Source organism: Schistocerca gregaria, chromosome 4, assembly GCF_023897955.1.
Source record: "Schistocerca gregaria isolate iqSchGreg1 chromosome 4, iqSchGreg1.2, whole genome shotgun sequence".
Classification (NCBI taxonomy): Eukaryota; Metazoa; Arthropoda; class Insecta; order Orthoptera; family Acrididae; genus Schistocerca; species Schistocerca gregaria.
Window position 1 is genome coordinate 153,072,572 of NC_064923.1, and position 19,358 is coordinate 153,091,929.

The following is a 19,358-nucleotide window of genomic DNA, read 5'->3' on the forward strand; positions in this document are numbered from 1 at the left end:
TTTTTAATCGCCAGTAGTATAAAATAAGGTTGAAAATTGACGGGTGGGAGGTGCTTAATTTGACCTCATCAACGACGAATTTATGTCATTCAACTAATGTTCTTCGTTTTGTGTGTTCCTCGTAGTAAGGCATCATTCGACAACGGAGCGAAGAACCACGTGACAGAAGCGTTCTCCGTCTACAGTTAATGTCAGTTTTCCGTGGTTGCATTAAATCAGTTGACGGCAAATTCATTTTCTTTCGTTTTATTGCCCTAGCCGATCTATTACACCGTCTCTAGTGGCATCTTCGTGTACAGAAAGGTAAACTTCCACAGTAGTATACTGACGTCACAAGAATTCGATGTGTCGATCGAATTCATATGCAGTGCGACTATAAAGTGATGAAACTAAAATCGATACTGCCGCTGACAGGCGCGCGTACGGGGATGTCAATTGTCGCGCAAGTACCTGTGATGGACAATACGGGCGGGGCACGACAGCGCCGTCCTTAAACAGAGAACAATGCAGCAGTTGTTGTCCACGGACTGTGGGGATGAGATCGGGATGGGACTTCATCGAACGGCGGCCGCAAGGAGAAGCAGGGCAAACATGGCGACCTGGGCGGGCCTGCTTGATGTATCGCGGGGCGCAGAGAGGGGCATTAGTGTGATTGCTCTCCAGCTGTCGATTAGGTGCTCGTAAACACGAGGGCCCGCCGGACACGGCCGGTAGCTGCACGCCACCGCTGGCTGACCTGAGGCATACAAGTACCGCCAGTCACCGGAAAACTACGCATTTAACGTCTCTTTGTGTAAGCAGCGGCTGCGCGCGTAATTTTTCTGACACAGACAGTCACTTTCACGTCGTTTCGTTGTCTCCGGAGAGTTAATTTGTGGCTAATATTCAAAGTGAAATGTGAAAATGCAGTATATGAAACAGGCAAAAAGGAATACAGACGTCTCAAAAATGAGATCGACAGGAAGTGCAAAATGACTAAGCAGGCATGGCTAGAGGACAAATGTAAGGATGTAGAGGCTTATCTCACCAGGGGTACGATAGATACTTCCTACAGGAAAATTAAAGAGACCTTTGGAGAGAAGAGAACCACTTCTACGAATATCAAGAGCTCAGATGGAAACCCAGTTCTAAGCAAAGAAGGGAAAGCAGAAAGGTGGAAGGTGTATATAGAGGGTCTATACAAGGGCGGTGTACTTGAGGGCAATATAATGGAAATGGAGGAAGATGTGGATGAGGATGAGATTGGAGATACAATACTGCGTGAAGAGTTTGACAGAGCAGTGAAAGACCTGAGTCGAAACAAGGTCCCCGGAGTAGACAACATTCCATTAGAACTACTGACGGCCTTGGGAGAGCCAGTCCTGACAAAACTCTACCGTCTGGTGAGCAAGGTGTATGAAACAGGCGTAATACCCTCAGACTTCAAGAAGAATATAATAATTCCAATCCCAAACAAAGCAGGTGTTCACAGATGTGAAAATTACCGAACTATCAGTTTAATAAGCTACAGCTGCAAAATACTAACGCCAATTCTTTACAGACGAATGAAAAACTGGTAGAAGCCGACCTCGGGGAAGATCAGTTTGGATTCCGTAGAAATATTGGAACACGTGAGGCAATACTGACCTTACGACTTATCTTAGAAGCTAGATTAAGAAAAGGCAAACCTACGTTTATAGCATTTGTAGACTTAGAGAAAGCTTTTGACAATGTTGACTGGAATACTCTCTTTCAAATTTTGAAGGTGGCAGGGGTAAAATACAGGGAGCGAAAGACTATTTACAATTTGTACAGAAGCCAGGTGGCAGTAATAAGACTCGAGGGGCATGAAAGAGAAGCAATGGTTGGGAAGGGAGTCAGACAGGGTTGTAGCCTCTCCCCGATGTTATTCAATCTGTATATTGAGCAAGAAGTAAAGGAAACAAAAGAAAAATTTAGAATAGGAATTAAAATCCATGGAGAAGAAATAAAAATGTTGAGGTTCGCCGATGACATTGTAATTCTGTCAGAGCCAGGAAAGGACTTGGAAGAGCAGTTGAACGGAATGAACAGTGTCTTGAAAGGAGGGTATAAGATGAACATCAACAAATGCAAAACGAACTTAATGGAATGTAGTCGAATTAAATTGGGTGATGCTGAGGGAATTAGATTAGGAAATGAGACACTTAAAGTAGTGAAGGAGTCTTGCTATTTCGGGAGCAAAATAACTGATGATGGTCGAAGTAGAGAGGATCTAAAATGTAGTCTGGTAATGGGAAGGAAAGCGTTTCTGAAAAAGAGAAATTTGTTAACATCGGGTATAGATTTAAGTTTCAGGAAGTCGTTTCTGAAAGTATTTGTATGGAGTGTAGCCATGTATGGAAGTGAAACATGGACGACAAATAGTTTGGACAAAAATAGAATAGAAGCTTTCGAAATGTGGTGCTACAGAAGAATGCTTAAGATAAGATGGGTAGATCACATAAGTAACGAGGAGGCATTGAACAGAATTGGGGAGAAGAGGAGTTTGTGGCACAACTTGACTAGAAGAAGGGATCGATTGGTGGGACATGAGGCATCGAGGGATCACCAATTTAGTATTGGGGGGGGGGGGGGGCAGTGTGGAGGGTACAAATCGTAGAGGGAGACCAAGAGATGCATACATTTAGCAGATTCAGAAGGATGTAGGCTGCAGTATGTACTGGGAGATGAAGAAGCTTGCGCAGGATAGAGTAGCATGGAGAGCTGCATCAAACCAGTATCAGGACTGAAGACCACAACAACAACAACAACAACAACAACAACGTGTGAAACGATATCAATGTTAAGAGTTGCCGAAGTCATTGCTACCCTCAGTGAAAGAGAAAAAAATTACAAGACCTGTCGAATGGAATGTACACTCTAATGAGCACAGAATACGGATTGGCAATAACTCGAAGAGAGACAAAGTTAATCAGAAGTAGCAGAAATGAGAATAGCGAGAAACTTGACATCATAACTGGGAATCACGAGGACGATGAAGTTAAGGAATGCTGCTACCTAGGAGCAAAATAACCCATGATGGACGGAGCATTGAAGACATAAAGAGCAGACTAGCTCTGGCAGACAGGGAATTACTGGCCATGAGGAGTATAATACTGTCAAGCATAGACCCCAGTTTGATGAAGAAATTTCTGAGAGTGTACGTTTGGAACACGGCATTGTAGGGCTGTGAGAAACGGACTGTCGGTAAAGCGGAACAGAAGAGAATAGAAGCATTTGAAATGTGGGGCTACAGGTGGCCTGATAAGGTAAGGAATGAGGAGGGTCTTCGTAGAATCGAAGAAAAACTGTGTGGAAAACACTGATGGGAAGAAGGGACAGGATGATAGGATATGTGTTAAGACATCAGGGAATAACTTCCATCTTAGTAGATGGAGTTGTAGATGGTAAAAACTGTAGAGGAAGACAGGTACTGGAATACATTCAGCCAATAATTGAGGACGTACGTTGGAGGTGCTACTCTGAGATGAAGAGGTTGTCACAGAAGAGGAATTCATGGCGGACTGCATCAAACCACTCTGAGGACTGATGACTCGGAAAAAAACAACATATGCGGTGGTAGTAGTAGTCTTCAAAATGGTTCAAATGGCTCTGAGTACTATGGGACTTAACATCTGAGGTCATCAGTCCCCTAGAACTTAGAACTACTTAAACCTAACTAACCTAAGGACATCACACACACCCCTGCTCGAGGCAGGATTCGAACCTGCGGCCGTAGAAGTCGCGCGGTTCCGGCCTGAAGCGCCTAGAACCGCTCGGCTACCGCGGCTGGCGGTAGTAGTCTGGACCCATACTCTGTAGTACGCGTAGTCTGTAACGACTCTAGCCACCCATGCATTTACAGGAATAAAACATGTAACTTCGGAAAATGGCTCCAGAAACTGATGCCTAAATCGAAGAAACTAATACAAGACAGAAGATTAATTGTTTCCAGAGTTGTAAAACTACCGTAGGCTACTTTAGACTACCATGAGTAAGCGTAGAGTGGGGTAGTCTGCCTAGTAGGTCGCACTCGTGAACCGTGGCAGCATCTACGAGGGCTCCAGTTCACACAACTTGCATCGTCTGTTGGACTGGTTGGTAAGTCTGTTCTCCGATGGTGATGATGAGTTCCAAGACGACAGGGCCCCAGTTCACACATCTTGCATCGTCTGTAGGACTGGTTGGTAAGTTTGTTCTCCGATGATGATGACCAGTTCCAAGATGACAGGGCCCCAGTTCACAGAACTTACTTCGTCTGTAGGACTGGATGGTACGATTGGTCTCCAATGGTGATGATGAGTTAGTTCCAAGACGACAGGGCCCCAGTTCACACAACTTGCTTCGTCTGTGGGACTGGATGGTACGATTACTCTCCAATGGTGATGATGGATTCCAAGCAGAAAGGGCCCTAGTTCACACAACTTGCATCGTCTGTAGGACAGGTTGGTACGTTTCTTCTTCAATGGTGATGATGAGTTCCAAGAAGACAGGGCCCCAATTCACACAACTTGCATCGTCTGTAGGACTGGTTGGTACGTTTGTTGTCGAATTGTGATGATGAGTTCCAAGACGACAGGGCCCCAGTTGACACAACTTGAAACGTCTGTAGGACTGGTTGGTACGTTTGTTCCCCAATGGTGATGATGAGTTCCAAGACGACTAGGCCCCAGTTCACGCAACTTGCATCGTCAATATTATTCAGCCTTTGAGGTCTACGTTGGGGAGAAGTTTGCGTGATCGCTACCCACCTCCATCAGCGCTAGTTGTTTTGCCACTATTTTACATGAATAGTGGTACGAGGTTTGCTTGAAAACCATACAGAACCCTGATGTATCCATTCCGAGAGTAATGGAAGCTAATTTGAATTCTAACTGTTTTCCTACACCGTATTAGGCAGTTTTGTATTTTTGGGATCTCCTGTTTTTGTTCACCCCTGCACGTCAGAGGACGTAATATGTTTAAATCTCATCAGAATATACACTCTTCATGCTCCACTTCTTCTTCCTCTTAGGACAAAAGCAAAATGTGATATAGTCGTTATTGATCACTCCCTGAAGGTGAGACTACTCGTTTTCTGCGCAGCATAGCCTCGTTGCGTTATTGGGCGGCACTTGCACTGCGCAGTGGAGAGCCCTCATCTTGGCCTTCGACGATGAAAGGCTGTGGAAGTAGCCCGTAATGAGCGGAATTCTGTACTAAAAATTATGAGCATGTGCTGGAGGGTCTGGTATGGGAGCGCGCGTAAAGCTGGATGGTCGCCGAATAGGGGTGGCGTAAAGGCGCCGGCGATAGCGGCCTGTGGCTGCACTGAGTGGGGGCGGGAGCGGGGGCGGTCGGCCCGTTACTGGGGGCGGCTGTGGCGTCGGCAGCAGCGGCCATTGGTCGGCTAATCAGGTGCTCAGCGGTCCGCGCACAGGGCACGGGGGCGGAAGCCGTTCCAGACAGCCGCGCCGCTTCCGCTCATCCTGTCTAAACAATTGCCAGCCGTATCGCCCACTGCGCGTGTTTACTTCACAGCGTATCCACCACGATAATATTCTTAATGAAATCCGCTGAGTTTCTAGGCTCAGTAGCGGCCTTCCACTCGTTCGTTTGAGTCGTTAATACTGGCAATCATTAAACACAAATTTACGCTGTAACCTGCTGGACCGAACGTTACGTATCTGATACACCAGTATTAACATGCTTGTGGATTATTTATTGAAATTTCATCCTTATTAGTTCAGAAGAAATCTATTCCTACAGAGCAAGACCGGAGTGAGTACATTATGATTACAGGGGTGGTTTTACAAGGCTGGTAAATTTCCATGACATGAATGGAAAATTTTTGTTGCTTCTTTTTGGTTGGTAAGTTTTATTATTCCAAAGATCGTATAAACAATTTCAGACACGTGCAGCGAAAAGTTCATTGTTGAAAGCTGTCTGAATTGGTCAGTGTCTCGACTGCGCTTAAAAATTGAGGTAAACAGAATTTCAAGCTGTTATTAAAACTTTTTAGTAGTAGAGTTAGGTTGCCGCACAAATCAAAACAGAACTGTATGATATTCACGTGAATTTTTCACCATCATTGAACACCGTTTACTCTTGGATTAATGAATTTAAACCTGGCCGCAGAAACATCGAAGGCGAAGAACGCTCCGGCGGTCCAGTTGAGGTCGACACAAAGAAACCGTTGACAAAATCCGTGATATGACAATGCAAGAACGCCGAATAAAAACTCGTGAGATTTCTCAGACTGTAGGCATCTCAGCTAAGAGAGTACATAATATTCTGTACGGAGTACTGGCTGTGAAAAAGATGTGTGCGAGGTGGGTGCCGCTGTTCCTAGTGGTCAACCAAACGCACATCCAGCACATTTCAGTACCATGTCTCGCGATGTTTAATTGTAATTCGCAAGAATTTTTGCGCAGATTTGTGACTGTTGATGAAACGTGGATCTGTCATTACACAAAGAGTCAAAACAGCGGATTCAACTATGGAGAATGGCTGGTGAAAGTGCACTGGAGAAGAGAAAGACCATTTTCTAGGACAGTAGGGTGATGACCACTGTTTTTTGGGGTTCCCAAGAAATAATCATCATAGATTACTTGGAGAAAGTTACAACCATAACTGGGCCCTATTGTACATCATTGTTGGATCGTGTGAAACTTGCATTGGCTGAAAAAGAGACCAATGTTGGCAAGCGAAAAAATGCTCTTTCATCAGGATAATACACCATCCCATAATAAGCGATAAGAATAGCGAAAGTTTATGAACTGTCTTTGAATTGGTTCCTCATTCACCTTATTCACCAGACTTAGTCCCAAGTGCCTTCTTCCTGTTCACTAATTTCAAACTTTAGCTCGCTGGAAGCAATTTTCATCAAACGAGGAAGTGATAGTTGCAGTCAACGAGTCTTTTGCCTAATTTGATAGAACACTTTTTTTCTGATGGGGTGAAAAAGCTGGAGAGCCGCTAGATGAAGTGTATATACCTTAAAGTAGAGTATGTAGAGAAGTAAGGTGTGTTGTTTATGAAGCTAACGTTTTTTCTTGCTTTTTTACCAGACTTACCAAATCATCTTCCTGTTAAGTTCGTTTAGCGTTACAGGGACTTTTTAAGCAGAGATCGCAACACAGTATGTCGAGAAGACGTGCACGTACAACTTATTGCTGTCTTTTGGACATTGAGAACGACGTCGGAGCATCATACAGAGATCGCGTAGACGGTCGGCTGCAGAGAAAAGACTGCAAAGCAAGTGCTGACGAAATGGCACGGTTGCTTCGAGAAAGGCTGCACCATGGAAAGAGCGTAACGCTATTACACTCTGACGATAGAAGGATGACAACGGGTAAAATCCGGTAAGAGGTTAGAGGCAGAGAGTCACAACGAGCCGTCGGGAAGTCGGGTTGAGATCAGGAGTTACCACGCGTAGTTTAAAGCTGAGACCACATCACAGAAGAGACCACATCGCAGAAGAATTGCTTCAGCCTTATCGAACAGAAGGAGAACAATTTCTGAATAGGATTGTTGGACTTGATGAAACCTGAATACGAAATTTTGAGCCAGAACTGAACTCGCACTAGTGGCAATAGAAAAATTCCGACTCACCACGTACAAAAAAAAAAAAAAAAAAAAAAAAAAAAAAAAAAAAAAAAAAAAAAAAAAAAAAAAAAATCCGCCGATGATAATCAACGGTGAAACTGATAATAATCTCTGCGTATGACCTGAATGTCATAGCTACAGGTAGAATGCTCCATGGGACGTCTGTAACACGCCCATATTACAAAATGTTTCTGCAAAATGTTTTGCGCCCGAAAAAAGTAAAAAAAAGGCATGACATGCTTGCATCCGGTGTACTTATTTTACACGATAATGCAAGACCGATAAATACGGATGGGAAATACTTCCCCATACACCAGGCTTTCCTGGTTTCAGCCCATGAGCCTTTGATTGATTTCCCAAATTGAAAGAACAATCCGTGGAAAACGTTCTGATACAACTAACGAAACTTCCAGTGAGGTGAGCCGAGTAACCAGACAGCTCAACAAAGAAACAGCCAGAATACAGAACTTGCCAAAACGTTGGGAAGCAGTCATAAGCAAAAATGGAGATTATACTGAAAGCCTGTAAAGGTACTTTGTACAATAAATTATTTTCGTCAGTTCTGTTTTACAGTCCACAAAACATTTGAAGTGACCATCCTACGTACAGAAGAGGCAATGTAAAACATTATGGTCTGCAGCACATGGACGTGCGGTAGCGTTCTCGCTTCCCGCGCCGGGTTCCCGGGTTCGATTCCCAGCGGGGTCAGGGATTTTCTCTGTCTCGTGATGACTGGGTGTTGTGTGATGTCCTTAGGTTAGTTAGGTTTAAGTAGTTCTAAGTTCTAGGAGACTGATGACCATAGATGTTAAGTCCCATAGTGCTCAGAGCCATTTCAACCAAAATATTATGAAACGTGCAAGAACCCCCCACTCGTACTAAACCTCCAGAAACGTCTCAGTTTAGCCGATGAGTCCGTAGAGATGGTGAAATATGGGGTGCACATTGTAACTGGCCCCGATCTCCCACCCAAGATTTGCGATAATTAAGCCAGTCCGTCCTTAAACTGACTTTAAGAGCCGCCGCGTTGGAATTCTTCCTACCTTTCATACTCTCGTAGTTTTATGTCCCCTTGCAGCGCAGTCGGATTCTGTGGTTCAAAATGGCTCTGAGCACTATGGGACTTAACTTCTGAGGTCATCAGTCCCCTAGAACTTAGAACTACTTAAACCTAACTAACCTAAGGACATCACACACATCCATGCCCGAGGCAGGATTCGAACCTGTGACCGTAGCGGTCGCGCGCTTCCAAACAAGCGCCTAGAACAGCTCGGCCACCCCGGCCGGCGGCGATTTCTGCATTGGCTCCTCATCCCACTGGTTCTGACAGCGCAAGATGGCCAGCCATCTCTGCTAGCCAGAGTGGGAACCTAACGCTTGCTCTTTACTCCTTACGTAGTGCAGTGCTGACACATTTACTTCACGTATGCGAAATAGCATAACTGGAAATAAAGTAAAATGCGCTCTTATCTGCAAATAAGGGATGCTTTACAAAACTGAATGCATACGTGCGACATTTTAATCTACTGCATACTGGTTCCAACCTCAAATGGTTCAAATGGCTCTGAGCACTATGCGACTTAACTTCTAGGTCATCAGCCGCCTAGAACTTAGAACTAATTAAACCTAACTAACCTAAGGACATCACACACATCCATGACTGAGGCACGATTCGAACCTGCGACCGTAGCGGTCTCTCGGTTCCAGACTGTAGCGCCTAGAACCGCACGGCCACTCCGGCCGGCGGTTCCACCCTCCAACTCGAGAGAATCGTACGTCTTGTGGGGAACTTAGATATTGTTGGTAGTAAGGCAGAGTTCCTGCGGCCTTCGCCTAGTCCCTAGTCCAGGCTGAACAGCACATCACATGCTGGTGGGAAGCACCTGATCGCTGCACCTCTAACAGATGGCGCGATAGTTCTACACTCAGCAGTGCCCGACATCCACGCCTGTGCTAATGATCCACAAACAGCGGACGGCCGATTCGCCTCCAATTCGTTAAGAGGGCCTAGCTCCCGTTCCAGTCCAAGGGTCGGCGCAGTGGCTCCCACTAAATTAAAAGAAACCCTGGCTGTGGCGCCGTGTTTGCCCTGGAGAGACGCTCCCACGACTCGTCGGCCGACGGTCTCTTAATTGACAATCTCTTTCGGCTAATTCGGTTAGCCGGCAATTTTTTTGTCAGTCGGCTGCGCGAGATGGGCGCGCCACTGTACGGCACCCCGCCTTTCGTCGCCACGCTCGGCCACTAAACGCGTGTCTTTGTGCTGATCATTTGGTCCGTAAAGTTGCTCGGCCACTGCAGAGCCCGTTCCAGTTTCTGTGGAACGCGTTCATATTCTGATCAACGATTTTTTTTCGTATCTATTTCAGTTTTCCATCCGCTGCTCGTGGTCTCGAGGTAGCGTTCTCGCATCCCGACCACGGGGTCCCCGGTTCGATTCCCGGCGGCGTCAGGGATTTTTACCTACCTCGTGACTCGGAGTTGTGTCGTCGTCATCATCATTATTCATCCCCATTACGGTCGGAGGAAGGCAATGGCAAACCACCTCCACTAGGACCTTGCCTAGTACGGCGGTGCGGGTCTCCCATATCGTTCCCCTACTCTCTGTCACGAAGCATAGGACTTCATCATCATCATCATCAAGTTTTTAAGCGCTTTCGTGATTACCTGTCAGAGAGGTTACAGTACGTAGTATTTGTTTAGCACTACAAACAAACAAATACCGTCGGAACAGGGCTTGAAGGCCCAACATTACGTCCGGCAGCTGTTTCATCCTCAAACCTTAGGCGTCACTGGATGCGGATACGGAGGGGCGTGTTGTCAGCACACTGCTCTCCCGGCTGTTTTCAGTTTTCGTGACCGGTGCTGCTACTTCTCAATCAAGTAGCTTCTCAATTGGCCTCACAGGGGCTGAGTGCAACCCACTTGCCAACAGCTCTCGGAAGACCCGGACGGTCACCCATCCAAGTGCTAGCCAACCCCGACAGCGCTTAACTTCGGTGATCTGACGGGAACCGGTGCTACCACTGCGGCAAGGCCGTTGGCTGTTTGGCACTATACACGAAATAAAACCAAAAATGCAAAGAAGAAAAATACAGTAAATACAAATGACACAGCTCATTAAACTAACTAACCATTGTGCCTGCTAATATCCAGTCTCCAGATACAGCCCAGGCTTGACGCTAAAGTCAAGATAGGCTCTCAATTTACATTCCTCGATACTGTGCGGGATGGTGTGGTTCGTCGCTCGACAACCACAGTTTGGGCTGGGATGGTAACCTCATTGTATGCACACGTTATTAGCCCTGTTAAGATTGAGATTTATGGTCTTCCACTCATTCTATGGGAGTCCAGTGTCCTTGGGTCTATGTTGGGGAGTGGGTGAAGGGGGGCTGCAATAATATTTCACATGTCAGATGGATCATTCGTAGTCCAGGTTTCATGGCAATTCCTATAAAGTGTGAAGACGCTATCAGCAAGATGTTGGGCAAGTCGCAGGGGCGGATTTATGGAACGTATTAGGTTTGTTGTCATCCCAGGAATAGCTGAAGATTATTAGGCCCTCCTTTTTTTGGACCAATATTTCAGCAGGGCTTCGTGTCTTATTGGCATGGGAGTAGCTTTGTGGCTGGTAGCTGGACGCAACTTCAATAGAGCAGTCAGAGTTCGCAGTACTTGACTGAAAGTTGACGAGTGAAACAGAATCGATATCTGGAGTTTACCAAGAAAGGGTTATACACCGTCCACTCTTCTTAAACTATATTAGCGATTTATCTGACAATCTCACGAAAGCCGTTAGATTTTTACGGATGTTGCTGTCGTTTATCGTTTAGTAAAAATCATCAGAAGATCAAAACGAATTGCGAAAAGATTTAGACAAGAGATCTGCATGGTACTAAAAGTGGTAAATGACCCTCAACAACAAAAAAATTGACGTCCTCCACGTAACTACAAAAAAGAGAATATGTTAAATTTCGGTAACATGTCAAATCAAGCAATTACAAAACAGTAACTGGAACCATTGCACAAAAATATTGTGTGGAAGGCCAACGAGCCAGCCGGTGTGGCCGAGCGGTTCTAGGCGCTTCAGTCTGGAACCGCGCGACCGCTACGTCGCAGCTTCGAATCCTGCCTCGGGCATGGATGTGTGTGCTGTCCTTAGGTTAGTTAGGTTTAAGTAGTTCTAAGTTCTAGGGGTCTGATGACCTCAGATGTTAAGTCCCATAGTGCTGAGAGCCACTTTTTTGTTAGAAACTCCTGAATGCAGTCACAATTAATGGTGCAGTGCGGTCGATCGCACTTGTGTGTTTCTGTGCCTGTGTGTGTGTGTGTGTGTGTGTGTGTGTGTGTGTGTCGCGGCGGGTATAATTGTGTGGTGTTTACACAGCGAGTCGAAACGCCGCAGTACCTAAGGTGATATCTGATCAAAGTATGCCCACTGTCGGGTTAATGGAACGCGAGGGATGGCATTTTTTTTATAGGGCGTCGCGGCGCTTCTCATTGATGAGTGTTGACACGAAATGGCGCGACATTTGGTGGCGGTGCTAATGTCAGGCTGGCTCGTTAGCTAACCCGCAGCTGGCCGGGTAATTACTGCCCCAGTACGGCCGGTGGACGGCGCGCTGTCGCTTTGTCTCCCACCTAATGAAGCTTCGATGAGGCGAAGGAGCCGCCGCGGCGAACCAATCTGTACAGCGACAATAGCCGGCCCGGCCGCAGGCGGCTACGGCAAAAAGGACGTCCGGCGGACATACATTCGACAATCGAATCTATGTTCTATGAATCAGAGCGCGGAAAGAAGTAGAGAAAAGGAACCCCAGTAACATGCCATAGAGAACGTAACGGGAAGAGTTCCGCAAGAGCGCAAATAGTAAAGCGCGTTCAAACACTAGTGAAGTACATGTTATTATCGTGCTCTTTAGGTTTACGGCTGATCTGGGGGAGATAGTGCAGTGGCACGTAAAGTGCCCTCCGCCACACACCGCTGGGTGGCTTGCGGAGTATAAATGTAGATGTAGATCTGATGCAGCCCACCACGCTCTTCTGTTTTCTTCATATCTGCATAACTACTGCAAACCCACATCCATTTCAAACTGGTTACTGTATTCAAGCGTCGGTCTCACCCTAAAATCCGCACCTTTCCCAATAATTTCCTTTATTATTGAGGATTGTATCACACCACAGAACGGGTCCTAAAAACCGGGCCCTTCCTTTAATCAAGTTGTATCATAAATTTCTTCTTTCCTCGGTCCTATTCATTACTTCCTCACTACTTTTTCGATCTACCCATCCAGCCTCCAGCATTCCTTAGTCACAACATATTTCAAAACTTCTTTTCTACTGCCGTACAAGGCTGCAGTGTATACAAATAGCTTTAGAAAAGACCGCCTAACACTGAATTTTATATTCGGTGTTAGCATATTTCTCTTTTTCCAGAAACGCCTTTTTTGCTGTCGCCAGTGTAGTTTTCTATCTTCCCTACTTCCACCATCATCATTATTTTTCTGCCCAACTAGCAAAACGAATCTACTGCTGGTACTGTTTCATTTCGTAATATAATTCCCTTAACATTACTTGATGTAATTCGACTACATTGCACTACCCTTGTTTTAATTTTGTTGATGTTCATCTTGTAGCCTCTTTTCAAGACAGTCCTTTGCCATCTCTGACAGAATTACAATGTCATGGACAAATCTCAATATTTTTGCGATTTTTGGTCATCCTAACGAAACAGATTAACACACAGGCTTTTCATAGCTTCTTATAGTTCTTACTATACTTGTATCTGTCCTTTTATTACTGTCATGATTTCACGCATGTACGTTTCAAATGTTTTTATTGATGTTACTACAACAACGTAATAAGATAATTAATGCTCCATGGGGAACAAATAAATCTGGTAAATCCTGGTGTATGTAATCACTAGTCGAATAACGAAGGATTGTGATATCTTTGACACATTGACAGACTAACATATATTGAATATGGCTTCACTTCAGCAGTGTTAGAGGTCAGTTAATGAATCCAAAGCAACCAACCAGTTACAACAAAAGACAGTTTTATTAAACCTTTGAATACAGAGGTCCTGGCCGAGCGGTTCTAGGCGCTACAGTCTGGAACCGCGCGACCGCGACGGTCGCAGGTTCGAATCCTGCCTCGGGCATGGACGTGTGTGATGTCCTTAGGTTAGTTAGGTTTAAGTAGTTCTAAGTTCTAGGGCACTGATGAACTCAGAAGTTAAGTCCCATAGTGCTCAAATACATTTGAACCATTTTAAAGATGAAACTTCCTGGCAGATTAAAACTGTGTGCCCGACCGAGACTCGAACTCGGGACCTTTGCCTTTCGCGGGCAAGTGCTCTACCAACTGAGCTACCGAAGCACGACTCACGTCCGGTACTCACAGCTTTACTTCTGCCTGTATCCGTCTCCTACCTTCCAAACTTTACAGAAGCTCTTCTGCGAAGGTCCCGAGTTCGAGTCTCGGTCGGGCACACAGTTTTAATCTGCCAGGAAGTTTCATATCAGCGCACACTCCGCTGCAGAGTGAAAATCTCATTCTGGAAGCATTTTAAAGATGTCCTCTATCTTGATATCCACATCCGTAGCTCAGTGATCAGCGTTTCTGATTGCTATGCAGAGGACTCGGGTTCGATCCACGGTACTGTATGGGATTTTTTCGTGGTGGGAAGACTGGAAGGGGGTGTGCTGAGTCCTGTGATGTGAATTTTGAGGAGCCACTAGGCAGAAGTAGCAGTTTCAGAGTCAAGAAACCCGACAGCGGCCGGGAGATCGGCTAGCTAACCCCATGCCTTTGCATACCGTACCCTAACGACGCCTTAGGCATCTGATGACACGGCAATCGGTCGGTACCGATTGTCTCATTCGGGCTCTCTCGGAAGCAAGGTCACACAAGATAGCCGAGTCAGAAGGATCTGTGAAGCAAAGCTGAAGAAAGATTTCTTCAACAAACAAAAATCTCTGTGGCATCAATTATGATATTGAACTGAGGCAGAGGTTTATACTACTGTTGTCCTAGAGCTCAGTGTTGTTTGTGAGTGGGGCGTGGAACGTGGTAACACTGCAAAGGAGAGAATGGAAGAATCACTTAAGGAAGGCAAGTCCGATAAATTTTGGGTATACGATAAATCGCACAAATCGAAGGGCTGTCAATTCGACTAAATACCTAGGAGTTACAATTACGAGCAACTTAAATTGGAAAGACCACATAGAAAATATTGTGGGGAAGGCGAAACAGAAGACTGCGCTTTGTTAGAAAAACACTCAGGAGATGCGACAAACCCACTAGAGAGAGAGCCTACATTACACTTGTAAGTCCTATGCTGGAATATTGCTGCGTGGTATGGCATCCTTACGAGGTAAGATTGACGGAGGACATCGAAAAAGTGCAAAGAAGGGCAGTTCGTTTCGTGTTATCGTGCGATAGGGGTGAGAGTTTCACTGATATGATACGCATGTTGGTGTGGCAGACACTGAAACAAAGGCGGTTTGCTTTGCGGCGAGATCTATTTACGAAATTTCAATCACCAACGTTTTCTTCCGAATACGAAAATATTTTGTTGACACCCACCTACGTAGGGAGAAATGATAATCATAATGAAATAAGAGAAATCAGAGCTCGAACTGATAGAGTTAGTAGTTGCTTTTTCCCATGTAGTTTGAAAATGGTTCGACGAACCCTCTGCCAGGCGCTTAAGTGTGAATTGCAGAGTAACCATGTAGATGTAGACGTAGATGTAATTTATAAGTGTTTTCCTACAGAGAGACGTTTAAGATGAAGACGTCTACGACGAATATTTGAGGTGAACAGTCTATAGAAACACAATTAGCAGTATAAGGGAAAGGATAACGGGATGTCTTCTGATGTATTTAGAAGAAGTTAATCAGCCAATGGAATAAGCAGTAGGAGGTAAAAATTTTAGGGCCAGATATAAGCTACAATATCCAAAATAAAATTTGAAGAGCTGTGTGAGGCGTATGAGAAGATTAATTCAAAGTAGAAGGAAATGAAATCGTTCAATAAACCTCACAAGTAGATTTAAAGAGGTTACTGAAACAAAAACAAGCTTTTTCTCATATTTGTATGTGTGGTATCCGTTTCCTTGGACATGTCCGAAAGAATGGGTAGCTCAGACATAAATGTATACGCCTTGACGGCAATTAAGGATCATTCAATGCAGATGTAGTCTCCGTCCCACTTCTTGCATGAATCACCGTGCACCTGCGGCCATTAAGGGTAATGCACAGGAGACGCTGCATATGTCGTGCGCAACAAGTTGGGAATTTTTGTTGAACGGGAATCGTGATCTGATAGCCGAAGCTACAGAGCAACTGCTCGCGCAAAGCTTGAAATCCAGGTTGAAGTCGCAATTCAGCGCGAATTTTCACTTGTTGCCAATGAATTTATTTCAATGTCCTATTGCGGCTAATGTCGGAAGTTCAGTTTAGTCACAAAAACAAATTTACTTTAAAACGCAAAGTACCTGCCATACGTCTGTACGGTGAAGGACAACTTACGTAACACACAATAGGGGAATGGTACAAAGACTTGCATTGGGTAATTCAAACAATTTATCCTACTTCTGATCCTATTTCACACATTATGGATGGTGCTGATTAATTTTTCAAGCACACTGAGACAAGTAATACGTAGACCTGATGTCATATGATAGTTTGTAAACTACGTACAGTAATTGATGTCGAGAACTTGATGAACAGTACGTGAGTTCGCAGGCTTTCCCGGTGAATTAAGTCTTGAAAGTCTCCTCGACTTTGCTGCCAGATCCTAAGTCAAAGCGATTCAATATTATTTGGTGATCCACCTGGCCGCCATCTTCAGTAGAACGCTGCTGTTGTTGAACCCCGCTAAAACCTGATGCCAAGACTGCAAATCATTGTTCCATGTAGGTCTCCGTGCTGTACACGCTGCATGCGCCACCAACCACAGTGAATGAAATGATAATTAAATAAGACCTTAAGCTGTTGACCTGCGTTGGTATACATCAACGGGGACCGTTGAAAATGTGTGCCCCGACCGGGACTCGAACCGGGGATCTCCTGCTTACATAGTAGACGCTCTATCCATTTAGTTTATTTTATTGTTTTTTATCTTATTTTGTTCGTTTTTGATCGTTGCATCTGCTCAGGGCGGATATTGCAAGACAGCCGTTTCAACTCGTCGTTGATCCATTAACTCAGTTTTTTTTTATTACAGTTGGCAACTGACCCTCTGACCGAACACGCTGAGCTACTGTGCTCTAGAATTCTCGACTGAGTATCAATGATGTGAACAGCATGACCGAGGTGGCCCCACAGATTCTCGATTGGATTTAAATCCGGGGAATTTGGTGGCGACGGGAATACGGTGGACCCATCGTGGTGCTCTTCGAACCACGCGCGTATACTGCGAGCCTTGTGACACGTTGCGTTGTCCTGCTGGTAGAGGCCATCGTGCCCACGAAAAACAGCTGCTTATAGAATTGGACAAGGTCCCTAAGGATAGGTACACAATCGTGTTGATCAGTCGTGCATCCAGAATGACGAGATCATACAGGGAATGCTTCTGGCCTGGAGGCTTCTCACGATTGTTGCAGAGTGTTTGCTCGCAGGCATTTGAAGACGTACAAGTCAATGGCCACCTGTCCCATAGACCATAAAACTTGATTCATCTGAAAAGGTAACTTGACCCCACTCAGTGGACGTCCGTATGTGGTTTTGATGTGTGACCTTCACCGCCGATGAATAGCGGTGCAGAGGCTTATACGCTTCAACGTTCGTTGAACGGTCGTTAAGGAGACACTGTTGGTAGCCGCTTGGTTGATCTGGGCGGTCGGTTTATGAACAGGTCTACATGTATTCGCCCGAACATATCTTCGCAAGCCGTTGTTCATCCCTTTCACCGATAACCCATTGTTGCCTCGGCTCCTTTTTTGGACAGCGCCATTTTGGCTTGTACATTATATTTGTACCACGGCGGAACTCGAACAGTTAAGAAACTTAAGCCCGTTTGGAAGTCAGATAAATAGTTCCGTTTCTGCATTACGACAACGACTGCACTGTTTCCACTTCCTCCCAGCACGCTTTATATACCCTGCAGTGCTACCTGGCATCTGTGCGTGGTTATTGGACGTTGATGTCGAACAGAGGAGATGGTGACTGTGTATTTACAGTGTTACACTTACGTAACTTTTTAAGTGGTTGTTCCTCATATTCTCCATATCCGCTCCCGGTAGCTGAGTGGTCAGCGCGACATAATGTCAATCCTAAGGGCCCGGGTACGATTCCCGGCTGGGTCTGAGGTTTTCTCCGCTCAGGGACTGGGTGTTGTGTTGTCCTAATCATCATCATTACATCCCCATCGACGCGCAAGACGTCCAAGTGACGTCAAATCGAAAGGCTTGCACCCGGCGAACGGTCTACCCCACGGGAGGCCCAAGTCACACGGCATTTACATTTTTACATGTTCTCCGTTTTCTAACTTAGATTTGGATATGACCTGCCAATTAGATCGCGAACGCTCCTGATTACTAAAAAGACCGTGTTTGTCATCCGTTACACGACTCAAATACGCTGTATTCAGAGAGGCACGTGATCGGACTATTTTACATTAATGACAAATTACACATTAGCGTTAAAGCACGAACAGTATTATGTGTAGCACTGGGTAAGAATCGTATCCAGCAGTCACGAAGAGTGACCTAGGGTACAATGCGGAACGAACGTCTGAAGGCTTGGACATGAATCGAGCGTTCTGGCTACGATTCAGCACTTTATCGCTGCCCCTCCGTGTAAGAAGTCAGAGCTCTACTTTCCGAATGGAGGGACCGACCGCGGGAGGGGAAGTGGTTGCAGCGGAGAGGTGGGGTTGAGGGAGGGAGGGGAAGAGAGGGGAGACTGGGTGGCGGAGCGCCCCAGGCAGCGAGCTTTCTTGCGGAAGATATACGAGACGGCGCCGGCCGGTGAGTAATTTGCTGCTCGGAAAGAATCTTTAAGACAGATGCTCGCTCTCCCAAAGTATGCTTAATCAGTGTCCGGAGTGCGGTCTGGGCGTCGTTAAGCACTACTCCGCCTTAGAGAAGAGGCGGGATTACGCTGCAGTAAGCGTAAGGGGACTACCGGAGCGATTCGTCTTTGAGCATCCGAGCAAGTTCGCTATTGAATACCTAGTTGTCCGTGTCTATATGTTTGTGGCGATCAGTGCCACTGTTTTTAAATCATACGGCTTTACTGAGCGTATGGCTATGCACTACGTGTTTCGAGCTATCGCCCTATTTGTCCAGTATTATGTTTAACTCTAGCATAAAATATACGTACACGTTATAAAATCAAATATAATCTTTTGCAGTAGTCTTTTTACTGAGAGTGTGGTACAACGTTAATAATTAACGTGATTGGCGGAATACTAGTATATAGAAGCACGTACGACGTGAAACGTCCCCTTTGAAAAATTTATACAAGACTGTGCTTAAACTGACACACAATATCTTTAGCGCAACGCAATCTGACTTCCAAAAATCCCTACGAAAGAATGGCCCTGACTAGCATTAACCTATACGTTTCACAAATCACTTACCTCACAAAAATCTTCGTTACTCAAGCTACTGCAATACAGCGAGCGCCACTACTGCCAGCTGAATAAAAAATTCAAACTACGGAAGGCACTAACTACTGATAGGTATAGTTAGCAAATGAGAGATTTTAATAGAGAACAAACAGTGTATTTACCTTAAGAGTCAAAATATATATGATAGT

The 19,358-nt window shown here is 45.3% G+C and overlaps 1 protein-coding gene, 1 non-coding gene and 1 pseudogene across 3 annotated transcripts in view; all 3 read right to left on the reverse strand.

Annotated features, from left to right (window-relative positions):
- The window catches only part of LOC126365912 (cytotoxic granule associated RNA binding protein TIA1-like), a 1,308,360-nt gene that overhangs the window by 248,578 nt on the left and 1,040,424 nt on the right, over window positions 1-19,358 (reverse strand). The gene's annotated exons all lie outside the window — the stretch shown is intronic.
- On the reverse strand, window positions 10,514-10,632 carry LOC126268524 (5S ribosomal RNA; annotated as a pseudogene).
- Trnas-cga (transfer RNA serine (anticodon CGA)) lies at window positions 13,895-13,969 on the reverse strand. Its single transcript has one exon. It is a non-coding gene; the product is annotated as a tRNA-Ser (tRNA).